This window comes from Haematobia irritans, chromosome 5, assembly GCF_050003625.1.
Source record: "Haematobia irritans isolate KBUSLIRL chromosome 5, ASM5000362v1, whole genome shotgun sequence".
Taxonomy (NCBI): Eukaryota; Metazoa; Arthropoda; class Insecta; order Diptera; family Muscidae; genus Haematobia; species Haematobia irritans.
Window position 1 is genome coordinate 164,027,296 of NC_134401.1, and position 14,740 is coordinate 164,042,035.

Genomic DNA, 14,740 nt, shown 5'->3' on the forward strand with positions numbered 1-14,740 from the left:
AATTAATACATATTTCTATTTTTAATAAATATTTTTGATTAATTGGCGGATAAATTTTAGTCTAGATCAGTCGACATATTCGGCGGCGGCGTCGACTACCAAAAAAGGGCGTCGGCTAAAATAAGAAAGCTTTCTAAAGTTAAAGAAAACGTAGATCTTTCTCAATCTGAAGACTTACGAATTTTATATGAATGTACTGAATTTTTCTTTTGAGTGAAGTTTAACGATTGTCCTCAAACAAACAATTACAAAGATTTTCTTCTCTTTATATATATTTTTTATTATTTATTTAGGGGATGCAAAGAGCTACAGTGAGATTGTCTCTTATTATTATGCTCCAAGACTGAGCGAACAAACTCATATCAGAAAGTGTGGTTTAAAGCTTTCTGAAGTTAAAGAAACCCATAGACCTATTCAGTCTGAATACAACCGTCAAACAAAACGAACGTATTTGGCGAAAGGGAAACGAAACTATAAGACAAGTTGGTAATCGGTTGTACGAAGTTTGATTCTATAATAAATCCAAAAAATAAAATATAAATGTGAGATTATCCGGAAAAACTATTCTAAGATATTGCAGAGTTTTTTGCATTATTTTCTAAATATTAACGTCAATTATCCACTCTTCGGTATATGTGACTTAGAACAGATATTTTACAATTAAAAGCTAAAACTTTATTATTATTTCTTTGTGTGTTTTTATGTTTTGTTTGTTTAATAAATCAACGTCAGCGACTTTCCTAGTTTTTTTTTTTTTAAGTTTCTGACTTTCATGTGAGACAATTGGCACTTCTAATTATGACAGACAACAAGTGATCATTAGTCATAATTTAAATTGAATTGAAAATAGATATGCAATTTTAAGCAAACTCGAATTGTTTATTCTACACCGGTCTTGAGAAAAAAAAACAAATTGCCGATTGCTAAATTGGGGTAAGTGTAATTTGTTTGGAGTAAGCAAAATTTGAAAACTTCCGAATATACTAAATTACTAAACACAAGCAGAACTCACAGACCACCCTTCTTCAAACGGGGTTTAAATGTAGGCCTTACATTGTATTATTGCATTCTACAGCGAATATCTATCTGTCAGTCTGACAAATTCCTGGCGCCAGTATTGAAAATAAATTGTATGGTATGAAAGAAAAAAAAAATACAAAAACATTGTCGATCATCTACCGTGCTGATAATTTAGCAATTAAAATTATTTGCCAACGTTTTGTGTTTCTCAAAAAAATTTTTTTGTGCGCCTGGATGGATTTTAGTTTGTGTGATCATGATATTGATGTGGTTGATGTCCACTTGGCTTTAGTACTTTTACTATAAGTTTTTGATTTAAATAAATATGCTTTTCATTCTTGTTTCTTTTTTTTTTGACATCTCTTGAAGATTAAAGTCTTGTTTGGAAATTTTAATTATTTAAATGCTTTTCAGATGTTCATTCATGTACATCACGCAAATGTCTACAAAGTGTTTTGTTTATGTATTAGACCGCCTTACAGAAAATAACTCTGTAAACATTTTTTAGATTTTTGCATCACATATGCATGTAGGTTTTTTTCTAATATTTAGCGTCTTGTAGGGGCACAGTGTACACAGAAAAAAAATTTCCGTAGTTAAACTAACGTAAAATTAAACTTATTTTTATTGCAAAATAAATTATTTGTTTTTAGTTAAATTTTATTATTTTTTGCGAAATTTTCCACAGCCCAATGAAAATTTCGTTTTTTTAAGTATGTCTCAAACATTTTAAGAACTAAACGTGAGTATTAAGTTCAATGACCGTACACATATGTTCAATATGTACTAAAGCAAATGAAAATTTTCGTACGATTCCCAAAAATAGTAAGAATGAACTACTGTATGGTTAAAATGGTCATGATTTGGCCCCAATGATTTTCTTCCTTAATTTTAGTTAATTTCTTCTTCTATGAGAGGGCGTAATTTCGAGAACTGCACACTTTTAGAAAAATATGTTTTTCATACGTTCCGATATAAACAAAATGTGTTTCGGGCACAGTTTTAAAACACAATATATTTAAGTGCAAACATGTAATGTTCCTAAACTAACACTAAATGTTTGGGACACCTATGTTAATATGTTAGAATATATTATGTTTGGGGCATGAATGTTTCATAAAAATCATATGTATATATATGAATGCAAACATATATAAATTTACAAATTTCGACTAATCATACATGTGTTGTGATATTTTATTCAAAGCGACAGAGAGAGTATAGAGAAAGAAATAGAGATGGAAACCGGAAGAGTTGACGAAAGATATCAACATAACACAGCGAAAGAATCAAAAGAGAACAATTTCTGTAAAACCGCTTGTATGTTGTTTCGGAAAACTGTTTTATGATAAAGCCAAAAATTTGATATGCTTAAGTCTAAATATTATTTAATTTGAATAAAGAGAATAGACATTCGGGACTAAGAGAATAGACATTTGAAAAACAAACAGCATAACATATGTTTTCGCCTTGAGAGCAGCATTTTATGTATGCACGGATGAAAAAGACTGTTTTTCATATGTTTGGCTATAAACATTATATGTTTGGAACACAAATTTTTAAACACAATATTTTTGAGTGCAAGCATATAATGTTCATAAACTAGCATAACATGTTTGGGACATATATGTTAATATGTTAGAACATACTATGTTTGGGACATAAAATGTTTGTAAATATAATATGCTTGGATGCAAACATATATTAATTTAGAAATAGCCTATAAACATATATGTGTTTAGTACCTTGGAGCGCTATTTAACAGGGAGCGATATTGAATTAAGTTGGTGGTTGTTGCTTGTTATTACAAAATTAACATTTTATTTTTCCTTGGGCAATTGATCAGCTACTTCTTTGATCCTTACAAACTGTGTGGTCCGCTGTTCGAATCCCCGTCCGGCAAAAGGTAAAATTAAAATAAAAAAAATCATAAAATTTAATAATTTCTTCTACAATGTTTGTATTACAGAAAAAGGTGCTAAGAACTAAAAAATCTCGTGGAAGTGAGAAAGATGTCGGGGAATATACAATTGGGCAGAAACAAAATTTTGAGCATTCAGGTCGAAAACCTATGTTGTTAGCACCTATATTACCTGTTTATTTTCATAATTCATTATGATTGTAAATATATAAATAAATAAATAAAATTTTGAGCACAATATTGTTTGGGAGAATTTTTTTAAGCATATAATATTTTTGGGTGCAAAATGCTTCCAAACATATTATATGGTCACATAATAACATATTGTGTTTTGGAAGACAACATTATTGAATTTGGATGCAAAAATACAAAATGTTTGGAACTTAGACTACCCAAACATATATTGTTTAGACCAATATGCTTTCAAACATATTATATATTGGTAGAGATCAAACATATAAATGTTTGGGCAATACCCAAAAATGTATATGCTTGAAGCAAAATATGTTTGGGAGTATATGTTACAGAAGCGATTTTTTGTGAGGGTGTGTGTGGACATGTGTTTTGTAGTTTAATTCCAACTTTATTTTTAATTTTAGGGTGAGGTTATCAACCTGAACGTTTACAAGCTGGAGTTTATTTATTATTTTATACTTTATTAGTTTCTTTACCTATATTAATTGGAATTTTTTATTTATATAAAATTACTAATACAATAAATTTTTATTTATTAAATAATTTTATCATTTTGGCATTACGGGCACAATTTTTTTCTTGGTTCGTTTAAAGAAATCCGGGGTTTTCATAAAAATAACGAAAGGGCACTATACTCTTTTTAGAGTTGGGACAATAAAATGAAATAAGGAGGAAATAGTGAAAAATTACACAGTAAAATGTATAAAAACAAAGTTTAGTTCCTCTTTATTAATAAGTAATCCACGAGGAGTAGACGGACACCTTCAAATATAAAAGCGGGCATTAAGTTCGAGTTTTGCAGCTAAAGGTATTTTAGAACGATGGTGTTAAATGCTAGTAAAAAACTGTTCAGGCCGAAATAAATTTATTTTTATATTATAAAATTATTTATGTATGTTTATACTCGACTCCATGTTCTTCTTTTGTTACAGTTTTTGAATTCCTTCCAAATTTTAAAGTTTTGTACCAAAAACAGTTTTTTGTTACAAAATTGTTATTTTTCCAATAAAAAAATAATATATTATCCAAAAATCAGTCAATTTCGTTTATATCAAGCACTGTTACTGACTATAAATCTTTAATAACCCACATTTCGAAGTTTCATTATAAAAATTTAATAATATAAATATAAATGTGTAAATTAAAAAAAAAAAGTGTTCGGTCGGAGCAGGGATTGAACCCACGACCCTTTGCATGCAAGTCAGACATGCTAACCACTGCTCCACGTGAACACATTTTTGTGATCAAAGTCTAGGTCGCAGTTTAAGTCTAATCGCCTTCAAATTTGGCACAAGTTCCTGTTTTGGGTCAGAATAGAACCATATTGATCGGTTCAGATTTAGATATAGCTCCCATATATATCTTTCGCCCGATATGCACTTATATGCACCCAGAAGCCAGAGTTTTAGCCCAATTTGGTTGAAATTTTGCACTAGGAGTACATATAGTAGTGTAGTCAAGTGTGCTAAATTTTATTGAAATCGGTCCAGATTTAGATATAGCTCCCATATATATCTTTCGCCCGATTTTCCCGTCATATGACCACAGAGTTCAAAGGTTTAGTCCGATTTACGTGAAATTTTGCACAGGGAGTAGAATTAAAATACTAAGTATGCATGTCAAATTTGGTTGAAATCGGTTCAGATTTCTATATAGCTTCCATATATATGCTTTTCCGCTTTGGGCAAAAATTACCAAAATACCCACATTGTCCTTATAAAATCTCCACTGCTAAGTCGAAAACTTGTAAAAGTGACTCAAATTTTCCTTTATTTATAATACATATCTATCGACGGATAAATCATAAATACACTTTTGCGAAGTTGCCTCAAAATTGGTTCAGATTAAAATGTTTCCCATATTTTTTACTAACATAGTGTAAATGTGGATTTACAAAGTGGTGCAGAGTATAATAGTAGGCCCCGCCCGACTTTAGGCTTTCCTTACTTGTTTTTACTTAATATACGTTGCATTTTCATATGTTTTATGATAATAAAGCACATAGAACCATTTTTGTTAATTTTGTTTAAATTTAACAAATAATATTGTAGGGGAAATTGTAGGGAACTTTTGTTGGGAATGTAGGGGAAAGTAAGGAACTTTGTTTTGTCCTTGTAGGGTAAACCGAAAATTTTCCCTGGCAACACTCTATGGGCATGATCACAGAGTTGAAAACCCTCGCAGATTGTATCTTCGACATAGATGATTAGTTTCTCTCACCGAAAAAAATGTGTCAGTTTCAAAGATTAAAGGTTGAGTTACGGTTGAGTTACATACCATGCGTTGATGGAAGGGTTGATATTTTTCAGTTTGAAGTACTCTAACAAAACTGTTGCTTTCAAAGAGAAAATTCAACACTTCAATTAAAGGACGCATTAACGCATGGTATGTAGCTCAACCTTTAAGATAGAATTACATACCATGCGTTCAATGCGTCCGATGATTGAAGAGTTGAAATTTCTCTTTGAAATCAAAAGCTCAAATAGTCTGCCGCAAACAGAAAAAATCAACCCTTCCATCAACGCACGGATTGACGCATGTTGTGTAATTCAACCTTTACATACCATGCGTTAATGCGTCCGTTGATTGAAGAGTTGAATTTTCTCTTTGAAAGCAAAACGGTTGAATAATCAATTTGAGGAGGTCAATGACATGAGTGTGAGGCGGTCTAATGCATGTTTTGTGATATGTACAATATTTTTCTAGTACGTATTCTTCGTTTGTTTGGTTATCACATTAAAGTAATTGAAAAAAGAGACAAGAATAGAAATACTGAAACAATAAAACATCTGAAAGAAGACAGGCTTAATTAATAAATTAAATGATTACAATTTTTGTCAAGACTGACTCTAAATTAATGACAAGAAGCGCGTAATGTCTGATCTTTTTGAAAATTAATTGCACGTACGTAATCTCCCGTTGTTGTGCACACATCATAGAAATACCCAGCAAACAAAATATTTGATGTTTAGTATATTTTTTGTATGCGATAAAACATCAGATTATCGTCATGAAATTTAGAAGAAGAAACAAGAAATTTAGGAACCGTCTCTTAACTGTATAACTAGTCGCAATATCTATAACGGCCATATGTGCCGTCCATACCGTGATTAAATAAGAAGGGTAGTTATGTTTATGCACTACCCCAATTTTCATCAAGCTGAGAATTAAGACGATCCATTTTTTCGCAGGCGGCGGCTAAAATAAACTATTTGACGTGATAAAAATATAATCGTCTTCATACATATTATTGTACTTTTAATTTAGTGTTTTGGTGAAAACCGCGAACATAGTACTCACCTTAAACTGGAACTTAGTACCCATCTGAAAGGTTAAATTTTTGGACAGGAAAAAATGAAGTATTTTAAGCTTTTAAGAAATGTATATTGATTGATTGGTGCCTACATTTAAATTGAGATGAGTAGACTTAATCGGCGGCGGCGTCGGCTGGCCTTTAATCTTCCTCAGCGTGACTGGGAGGCTCTGACCCCCAATTCAATTCAATTTAATTCAATTCAAACATTTATTTAATCAATTAAGCCCTCTTGGACCATACATTGATAGATTTGAAAAAAAAGTACAACAAGCTAAAGAAATTACAAATGCAAAGGAAAAAAATCATAATAATACTTAAAACTAATGTGAATACAATATTCTCAATAGCTGAAAAACTACACGCACATTTCTTTACCTAAACACCAAAAAAACGCAACACCGCATATGGAGGTAATAATCAGTGATGATACAAAAACAAAGTTAATTGTTATAATTAAAATACTGAAAAAGTTGAACAAACAATCTTGGGCAAACGGGGCAATTATTTTATCTTCTAATAAAACAAATAATAAGAAATTATATGGAAATGACATTAGTAAAAAAATACCATATGACACAAAATCCGCATTCCATTTTCGTTCTATCCTCTAGAACCCTAAAGAACATAATTTCACTTGTTCTGACTCCACTCTAAGGTGAACATTCACAAATCTTTCGAAACTTCGATAAACACACACACATAAGCCTCTGGGGAGGGGGCTTAGACCCCCCAGAAAAATTTTAGCCCCCCCCAGAATTTGAAACTCTATTTATGATTTTCCATTTTTCAATAAACGTCAATAGTTTTTTTTTAATTTTTATAAAAATTAAACAAGTATATACAATCGCACAAAGTTCCGCTAAAGACTTTCATGAACAATCGAATTACTTGGGTTGTGGTAGCAGTTGCCGATGGCAATGTTTCAAGTCAGATATTTATGAAATAAAGCTGTGGTTGAACTTATGATTGATTTAGTTTAGTCAATTTAATTAAACAAATTTGCATCACTTCTTAATGTGAGATCCGAATTCAGTGTTTTGAATGTGAATTAAAAAATTTTGTGATATTTTCCTAAATAAATAATTTTTATATTGTTTTTATGATTTTAATGCATTCTGACGCTTGTTTGAAACGTTTTTCCTCGAACAATTTCCAAAATTATCGATTTTTCTATAATGGATTTAGCAGTTTTGTGGCAAAATTTGAATAATTTGTACCAATTTATTTATTCTTACTCTTTTTTAACCTATTTAAAAAAAAAAGAAAACAAAAAATTACACATTAAAATATGAAAAAAAAATCAAGTAAAAAAACTTCCTGTGTAGTTAAAATAATTGAGGACATTTCTGGAAGTACTTTAGAACAACTCACAATTTTTTTGCTTGGAAAAGTGTGGAACTACTTTTAGTTGCTTTATTATAAATTAATTGACGAGTTATTTTGATGTCTAATTTTTTATTAAATTTTATGAAATAAAACATTAATTGAACCTATAAGTTCAGTCCATAAATTTTTAGCTAGGGGGGCTATAGCCCCCCCTAGGAAAATTGTCTAGCTACGCTAATGCACACACACAGATATGAAAGGGCAGACAAGGTAGCCAAACATGCCAGACCGATTGACTCTTTCGCCAATTAGACAACAAAAGTCCATATTCACAATGTCTAGTTTTGTCTTTCGAACATACCGAAATGCCGCCGTATGAAGTTAAGAAAGACTGTAAGAAAATGAACTAAGAGAGAATGTTGTCAATGGAATAGAGACTCTGACACTGTTACATGTTTAAAGGTGTTGGTATCGTGCGTCGAATCAATCGTTGCTGTAAGTGTTCTACGTAAAAAAAACCATTTCAATTCTACGCTTGCCATCACAATAATAACTATAAATCAATGCATATCAGTCCCACCAACCAGCCAGTCGGTAGACGTTCAGTCTACTCACAACAATCTCCATTTGGCCTTAAGGACCTACTACATAACACCATTACACACGGCTACGCTCTATAGAGTATTTTTTATTTTCTTCACTTCGCATGGACGGGGTTAGATATGCATGTGTATGTGTATGGACACGTGAATCCATAGTAGCAGCCAGCTGGCCGGCCGGTAAAACGAATTCGTTTGAATCTTTTCCAAATTAATAATATGTAATGGACTTGTATGGTTGAGGTTTAGTTTTGAAACCCGGCAATTGTACTGGAAGCATTGTAGGTAGTATGTACTACAGTAACAGTGATTACAAAAACTTATAATACATCATCTAACTGGCTTGCATACCGAGAGCCATTAGTTTTATCATACAAATTTCAAACAATTTCAAATGTGATGTGTCCTCTCCCCAAATTACATTTCGGATTGATCTAAAGTATCTTCAAAGGCCTCTAACGAAATTTACGCTACCCATAAGAAATACATTGCTATGTTTACTAACGAAAATTCCGTAAAATGTTGTTATCGATTGCTTACATTTTACTCCCATAAAAATACATGGGATAACTGTCTTATTGGCATGCAACAGGAATTTTCGAAATATCTGCATACCAGGCTTTAAGGCTGATATGCACCTCTAACGAAATTTCCGCTACCCATAAGAAATGCATTGGTATTTTTTCTACATAAAATTTATTTACACGTTGTTATCGATTGTTTATATTTTGCTCCCATAAGAAATATATGACAAAACTGCAACAGGTTTTTTTACAAGGCTTTATCACTAAAGACCTGTATTTACCTCTGGCGGAAATTGTATTTGTGTCCTAATAACACAACCTTGCTATCTTATAGCAGCAATATGTAAACAATCGATAATAATGTCTTTCGGAATTTTCGTTAGTAAATATAGCAATGCATCTCTTATGGACAACATACGTTTCGAAATATCTGTTAAATGCCGATAACACAGTTTGTCGTGTAAAATGTAAACAATCGATAATAACGGCTTCCAGAATTTTCGTTATTAAATATAGTAATCCATCTCTTATGAGTAACAGAAATTTCAGAAAATCCCTGTTACACTGAAAAAACAGTGAACCCACCAGGAAGAAAACATTTAGTTAATTTTAGATAATTTTGAATATTTTTAGAAATTTTTAACTAAACAGTATTACAAACGCTGACATCACGCCGATATCACAAAAATTAGTAAATATTTTTCGACATATCCAAGAAAATTTATTAGACATAATTATTTTTTTCCACTTGTTAAAGAAAATTTTATAGTTTGATTGAAAAAATTGGAGTCCAAAATTTCAAGAATGTCTTTAGTCACATACGAAGTTCATGATGGACGAATTTGTAGTAAAATTTACAAATTTAAAGAAATAATGAACTATTTGGTGATAAGTACACCCAAAGAAATTTGTTAGTAGGGACAGCAGAAAAGTCTGCTAAAACAGCAGAAAGTCTGCTGAAAAAGGGACAGCAGTCACTGTTTGCTGAAATAGCAAACATTTCCTGCTATTTTTTAAGCTCGATTACACTAAAATCTGTTTTATTTTGGCTAAAACAAATAAACATGTCAACTTAGGAGCTATTCTAACATAATTAAAACAATATTTTATGAATATCTATAGTATTTGACCAAAAATCTGAATATTTATCGAATTGAGACATAACAGCATACAAAATGTTTGCTGATCGTATTTAGGAGCTTGTAAGTATATTACAGTGCAAAAACATACCAAAAACTACTTTTGATTCTTAAATATGCTTTGGGGAAAAATTTATAACCAAAAAATTTTGTAAATTGTGCAGACATCGACTGCTGGTTTTAGCAGACTTTTTTCTATGAGTGTACGAATTTAGTAAAACTTTTTACTTCATTTGTGTATAATTTTTTCCCGTTTTTTAGTTAATTTAACTAACGTACGCAAAATATTATTAGAGTAAACGAAACTTTCTTCATATGTAATAATTCCATGAACTAAAACAAAGTTAAATTGGCTTTAGTGAAATAGAGAGTTCACTTTTTTGAGTGTACATATCGATAACGCAGTTTGTCGTGTATTTTTATGGGAACAAATTATAAACAACAGATAACAACGATTCACGGAATTTTCGGTAATAAAATATCAATGCGTTACTCCAGTCGGAATTTCGTTTCCATGTCGATAACACCGGTTTTTAAATTATGGGAGTACAATCAATCCATAATAAAGTCCCACAGAAGTTTCGTTAGCAAATATAGTAATGCATTTCTTATGGACAGCGGAAATTTTCGCAAGGGGTCCATATCGTTAGTGTTTGAACACAACAACGACGTCGGTAGGCGAAAACTTCTTTCTCAGTGTGTAAACATTCTACTTAATATAGGTGAGCTCTGTTTTTCTTATGGGAAACCCAAAATTGCCGACGGAAATCCTTGGCAATCAGTCGACAAATTAAAATCTATTCTAATTCGTTGGCGGTAAAATGACATTGTGCTGCCATTGATTGCAGTTTTTAACTCACCACTAAGAATTGAGGAATAGTTATGGATTGTACTGTAGAGTTAAACATATATGTTCTTAAAAAAATGCACTGGACACATTTCGGCAAGTTTTTTTTCGTTAAATATGAAAATACAGGTTCTCATGCCTTTTTGCTTTTAGTTGTTCTTTGCTGTTCGATGCTGTTCTTTTTTAGACTAAGTCAATATATTTTTAATCAAATCTATTTTTCGAATAGTTTAACGACACCGACCAAAGATGGTGGACTAAATTGTAATTCAGAAAAATACTAACGTTTTCAAATAATAAATTTCGAGGTTTGTCATTTTTGTAAGAAATCTCTCACTGTCACATCCACTGAGTTGATGTAGTTTTTCAATACATGGCGTTATTAATCTTTTTCTCTCGTGTCCCATCAGGGTCGGCAATTAGAAACTCTTGTTTCAATTCTTTATAGCAAAACAAAATAATATATAAAAACATGAATGAAATTATCTCATCGGAACATTGTAAGGATTTCTTCAACACATTTAATGAGTGTATGCAACATTTTCATAGAGGGTATACCCCACAATTTGCTTGCATTCCCAAAAGATGGCTTTCACATGTGTTTCTTATGGAATCCAAATTTTCGCTAAAGATGCATATTGGCTTTCACTAGTAGTAAAATGCATTTCGTGTGCAGTGTAAAGTAGTGTAAGTTGCAATAGTCAGGGAGAGGTTAGAAGATATTGAGAATCCCTTGAAATCATACCATTATCATCACATACACTGAAACCAGATGGTATATAAATTGTTTTGTTTTTTCCCCCATCCTATCCCTGAGAACCAAAAAGTACAAGTGGACTAAAGAGTGTGATGATTTGTCTTCGAATGCAACAGCCTAACAGCCAAGCACTTGAGAGATACAAAGAAAGATAATATTGTTGTTTTTTTGTTTGTGTGTTAATTTCTTTATGTTGGTAAGCAAAGGTAAGGCAAGGAAGGTGTATTGTTGTAGTAGTTGTATGGTGATGTTTGCTTTTTTGTTTTTGTCATGCACATGTTAAACGAAGTTTATACTAACAATACATAGCTAAAATGTATGTGTACCAAACACTGTTTCCAATCATCAGGTCCTTTTATAGATGAATATACAATTAGAAGCGTATAGTTTTTCTTTTGTACTGGCTATATATTTTTATGGACGGTTCAGACTGACATTTTGACAAAATTTTCTATAGATATAAATAAGATTTTTTGTTTGGTAGTTTTTTATTGGTAAAATTATGGTAGATTATTTAAAGCTCGATTGGCAACCACCGCACGTCCTCAACTTCAATTCCTGTTGTAAATTCTTTGGAGTTCCTTTACAATGTTAGGAATTTCCTCTCCATTTTTAAGCCAACTATCTTTAGCACCGACAAGATTCCTCGAGCAGAGAATGAAGCCGAACGATTTTTGTCGGCGGCAGCTGACACTAAATTTTTGCCTCCGGCGGCGGATTGACGACTAAGCCAATATAAGACTGTCTATTCGGTGGCGGACAATTATCCATTATAAAATCAATTTTTTATTGGAACGGTAATAAGATTTGTTGTACAACTAATCTTACAATAAAATTTACATTTCATTAAAATTTTCTGAGCTAAATTTTACAAAATTATTATAGGAGCTTGATTGATTGAGGTTAGAAGGTTTAAAAAGTTCGGCAAAAATACAACAATAAGTAATTTTTCTTATTTAAATTAATAGTGTTGATTAATTTGAGGCTAATTTGAGTCAAGACAAGTCGACATATTGGACGGCGGCGTCGACTGGCAATAAATAGTCGGATGTGCGCCTCGGCGACTTCATTCCCTGTCCTCGAAAGAGCTTATGGCGTTTTCTTTTCTTATGAAAAATGCGCACTTTTTTTGCATTTTGGCCGGAAAATGTACTTTTTAGGTTCTTTTCTAAAAAAACAGGCAAAAGTGCGAAAAGGCTTCGAATTCTGTTGTGAAAATAGTGCCACGCATAGAGGCAAATTACGGGCATTTTCAGCACTGCCAACAAACGAGTGCTGCGATTGCCCTGTTTCCTTCTTTGAATTCTTTTCTGCCCGCTGAAATGAGAGCATTTTTTTAGGTTGCTGGTAACATTTTAAAAATGCGCATTCTGTACAGACAAAATGACGGCAAAGCACTTTTTTCAGAAAAGAAAACACCATTAGTTGACATTTCCATTAGGCTGTCATTCGGGATTGATTTTTACAAATTCCGGGATTTCAAAATATAGAATCCCGGGATTTTCTTCGGGATCCCGAAATTTTCGGAATTTTTTAAATACTTTAAGTAATAATAATCTACAGCGCCAAAATATTGTTTTACATTAAACCAATTTAGTTTAATTAAATTTTATTAACAAAAACAAAAAAAAAAAAACAACAAAAGAGTAAATTAAAAAGCAATTTTAAATTGCTATCATATTTAACGAACACTTAGTCCAACTCAAGGGAGCCACCGTGGTGCAATGGTTAGCATGCCCGCCTTGCATACACAAGGTCGTGGGTTCGATTCCTGCTTCGACCGAACACCAAAAAGTTTTTCAGCGGTGGATTATCCCACCTCAGTAATGCTGGTGACATTTCTGAGGGTTTCAAAGCTTCTCTAAGTGGTTTCACTGCAATGTCATTGAGCTTAACATGGAATCGGGCAGCACTCATTGATAATAGAGAAGTTCACCAATGTGGTATCACAATGGACTGAATAGTCTAAGTGAGCCTGATACATTGGACTGCCACCTAACCTACCTAACCTAGTCCAACTCAACATTGTGAAGAAAAAAAAACTAAAATATTATGACAAAAATAAATAAAAATCCATTTCATATCGCTATCTCACTCAGAAAAACATTGTAATGATTAGGTTTAAGGATTCATCGATTTAAGTAAAAATATCAAGGAATCCAAATTTTTATCAGATAAACGCGATCTTGTCATATTTTCGACGGATATGAAATCTAAGGCCCGTTTGCTCTGAATGAGGAGTCCAATTTATTAATAAACAATCATAAAAAGCTACAATTTTAACAAATTGGAATTATTTTTTCGGGATTCCGAAAAATCCCGAGATTCAAAATAAAAAAAACCTCGGGATTCGGTATATCCGAAAACCTCGGGATTCGGGATACCCGAAATCCCAGAAAATCCCCGGATTTCGGGACGGGATTTATCCCGAGTGACAGCCCTATTATTATTGTCAGATTATTCTATTTTGTTATTCGATATTAATTTCCGACAAAATTCAATGCATCGATCATTGGCTCAATTTTAATTTTCTTCGAGGGTAAATCACAAATTTTTTGTTTCAGATTTTTCTTGGAGTAAACAGTGTAAGAAAATCATAACACATATGGATGGATTTCGTGGACGTTATGGAAGTCGCAACTCTTTTTGTTCTTGCTGTTCGTATTCTTTAACAAATTCTCTCTCTCCACTTGAGGAATCCCTCTTCTCATAACAATGGAAAGGTTTCGACCCGTAAGACTGTCTGTCCATTTTTTTGTTCGTTTTTTGTTATTTCTATAAGGTACGATATGACGTTTTCGTCCGTCCTCCGGCCGTTTGTATACACTTGAAGTAGTGGTCAATATCCAAAGAGGTGATGGAGGTGGCGGTGGCTTTGTTAATGTGTTGGTCGAATGAATGGCTGATGGTTGTTTTGTTCTTTTTTGTTTTTGGGGTTGAGATAAGATATGCCAGACACGGTAGACATAGTGGCGACATGGTAGTCTGACTGTCTTTTCGTGCTCCGCCATATACTCGCAGCACTCACTCAGCACAGAGGTTCAGCGGGCTTCGGTCTCAATCCCTGTGTCATATGTTTCCATGGGACCAAAAACA

General features: G+C 32.4%; 1 protein-coding gene across 3 annotated transcripts in view; it reads left to right on the plus strand.

Moving 5' to 3' along the window:
- The first annotated feature begins 412 nt into the window (after positions 1 to 412).
- magu (SPARC related modular calcium binding-like protein magu) overlaps positions 413 to 14,740 on the plus strand; it is a 38,927-nt gene continuing 24,599 nt past the window's right edge. For 2 of the 3 annotated variants that reach the window (XM_075313819.1, XM_075313822.1), the window contains exon 1: positions 413 to 933. The gene's annotated coding sequence lies outside the window, so the exon portion shown is untranslated. The remainder of the gene's footprint in view (positions 934 to 14,740) is intronic. The other variant, XM_075313821.1, reaches the window with a different exon arrangement.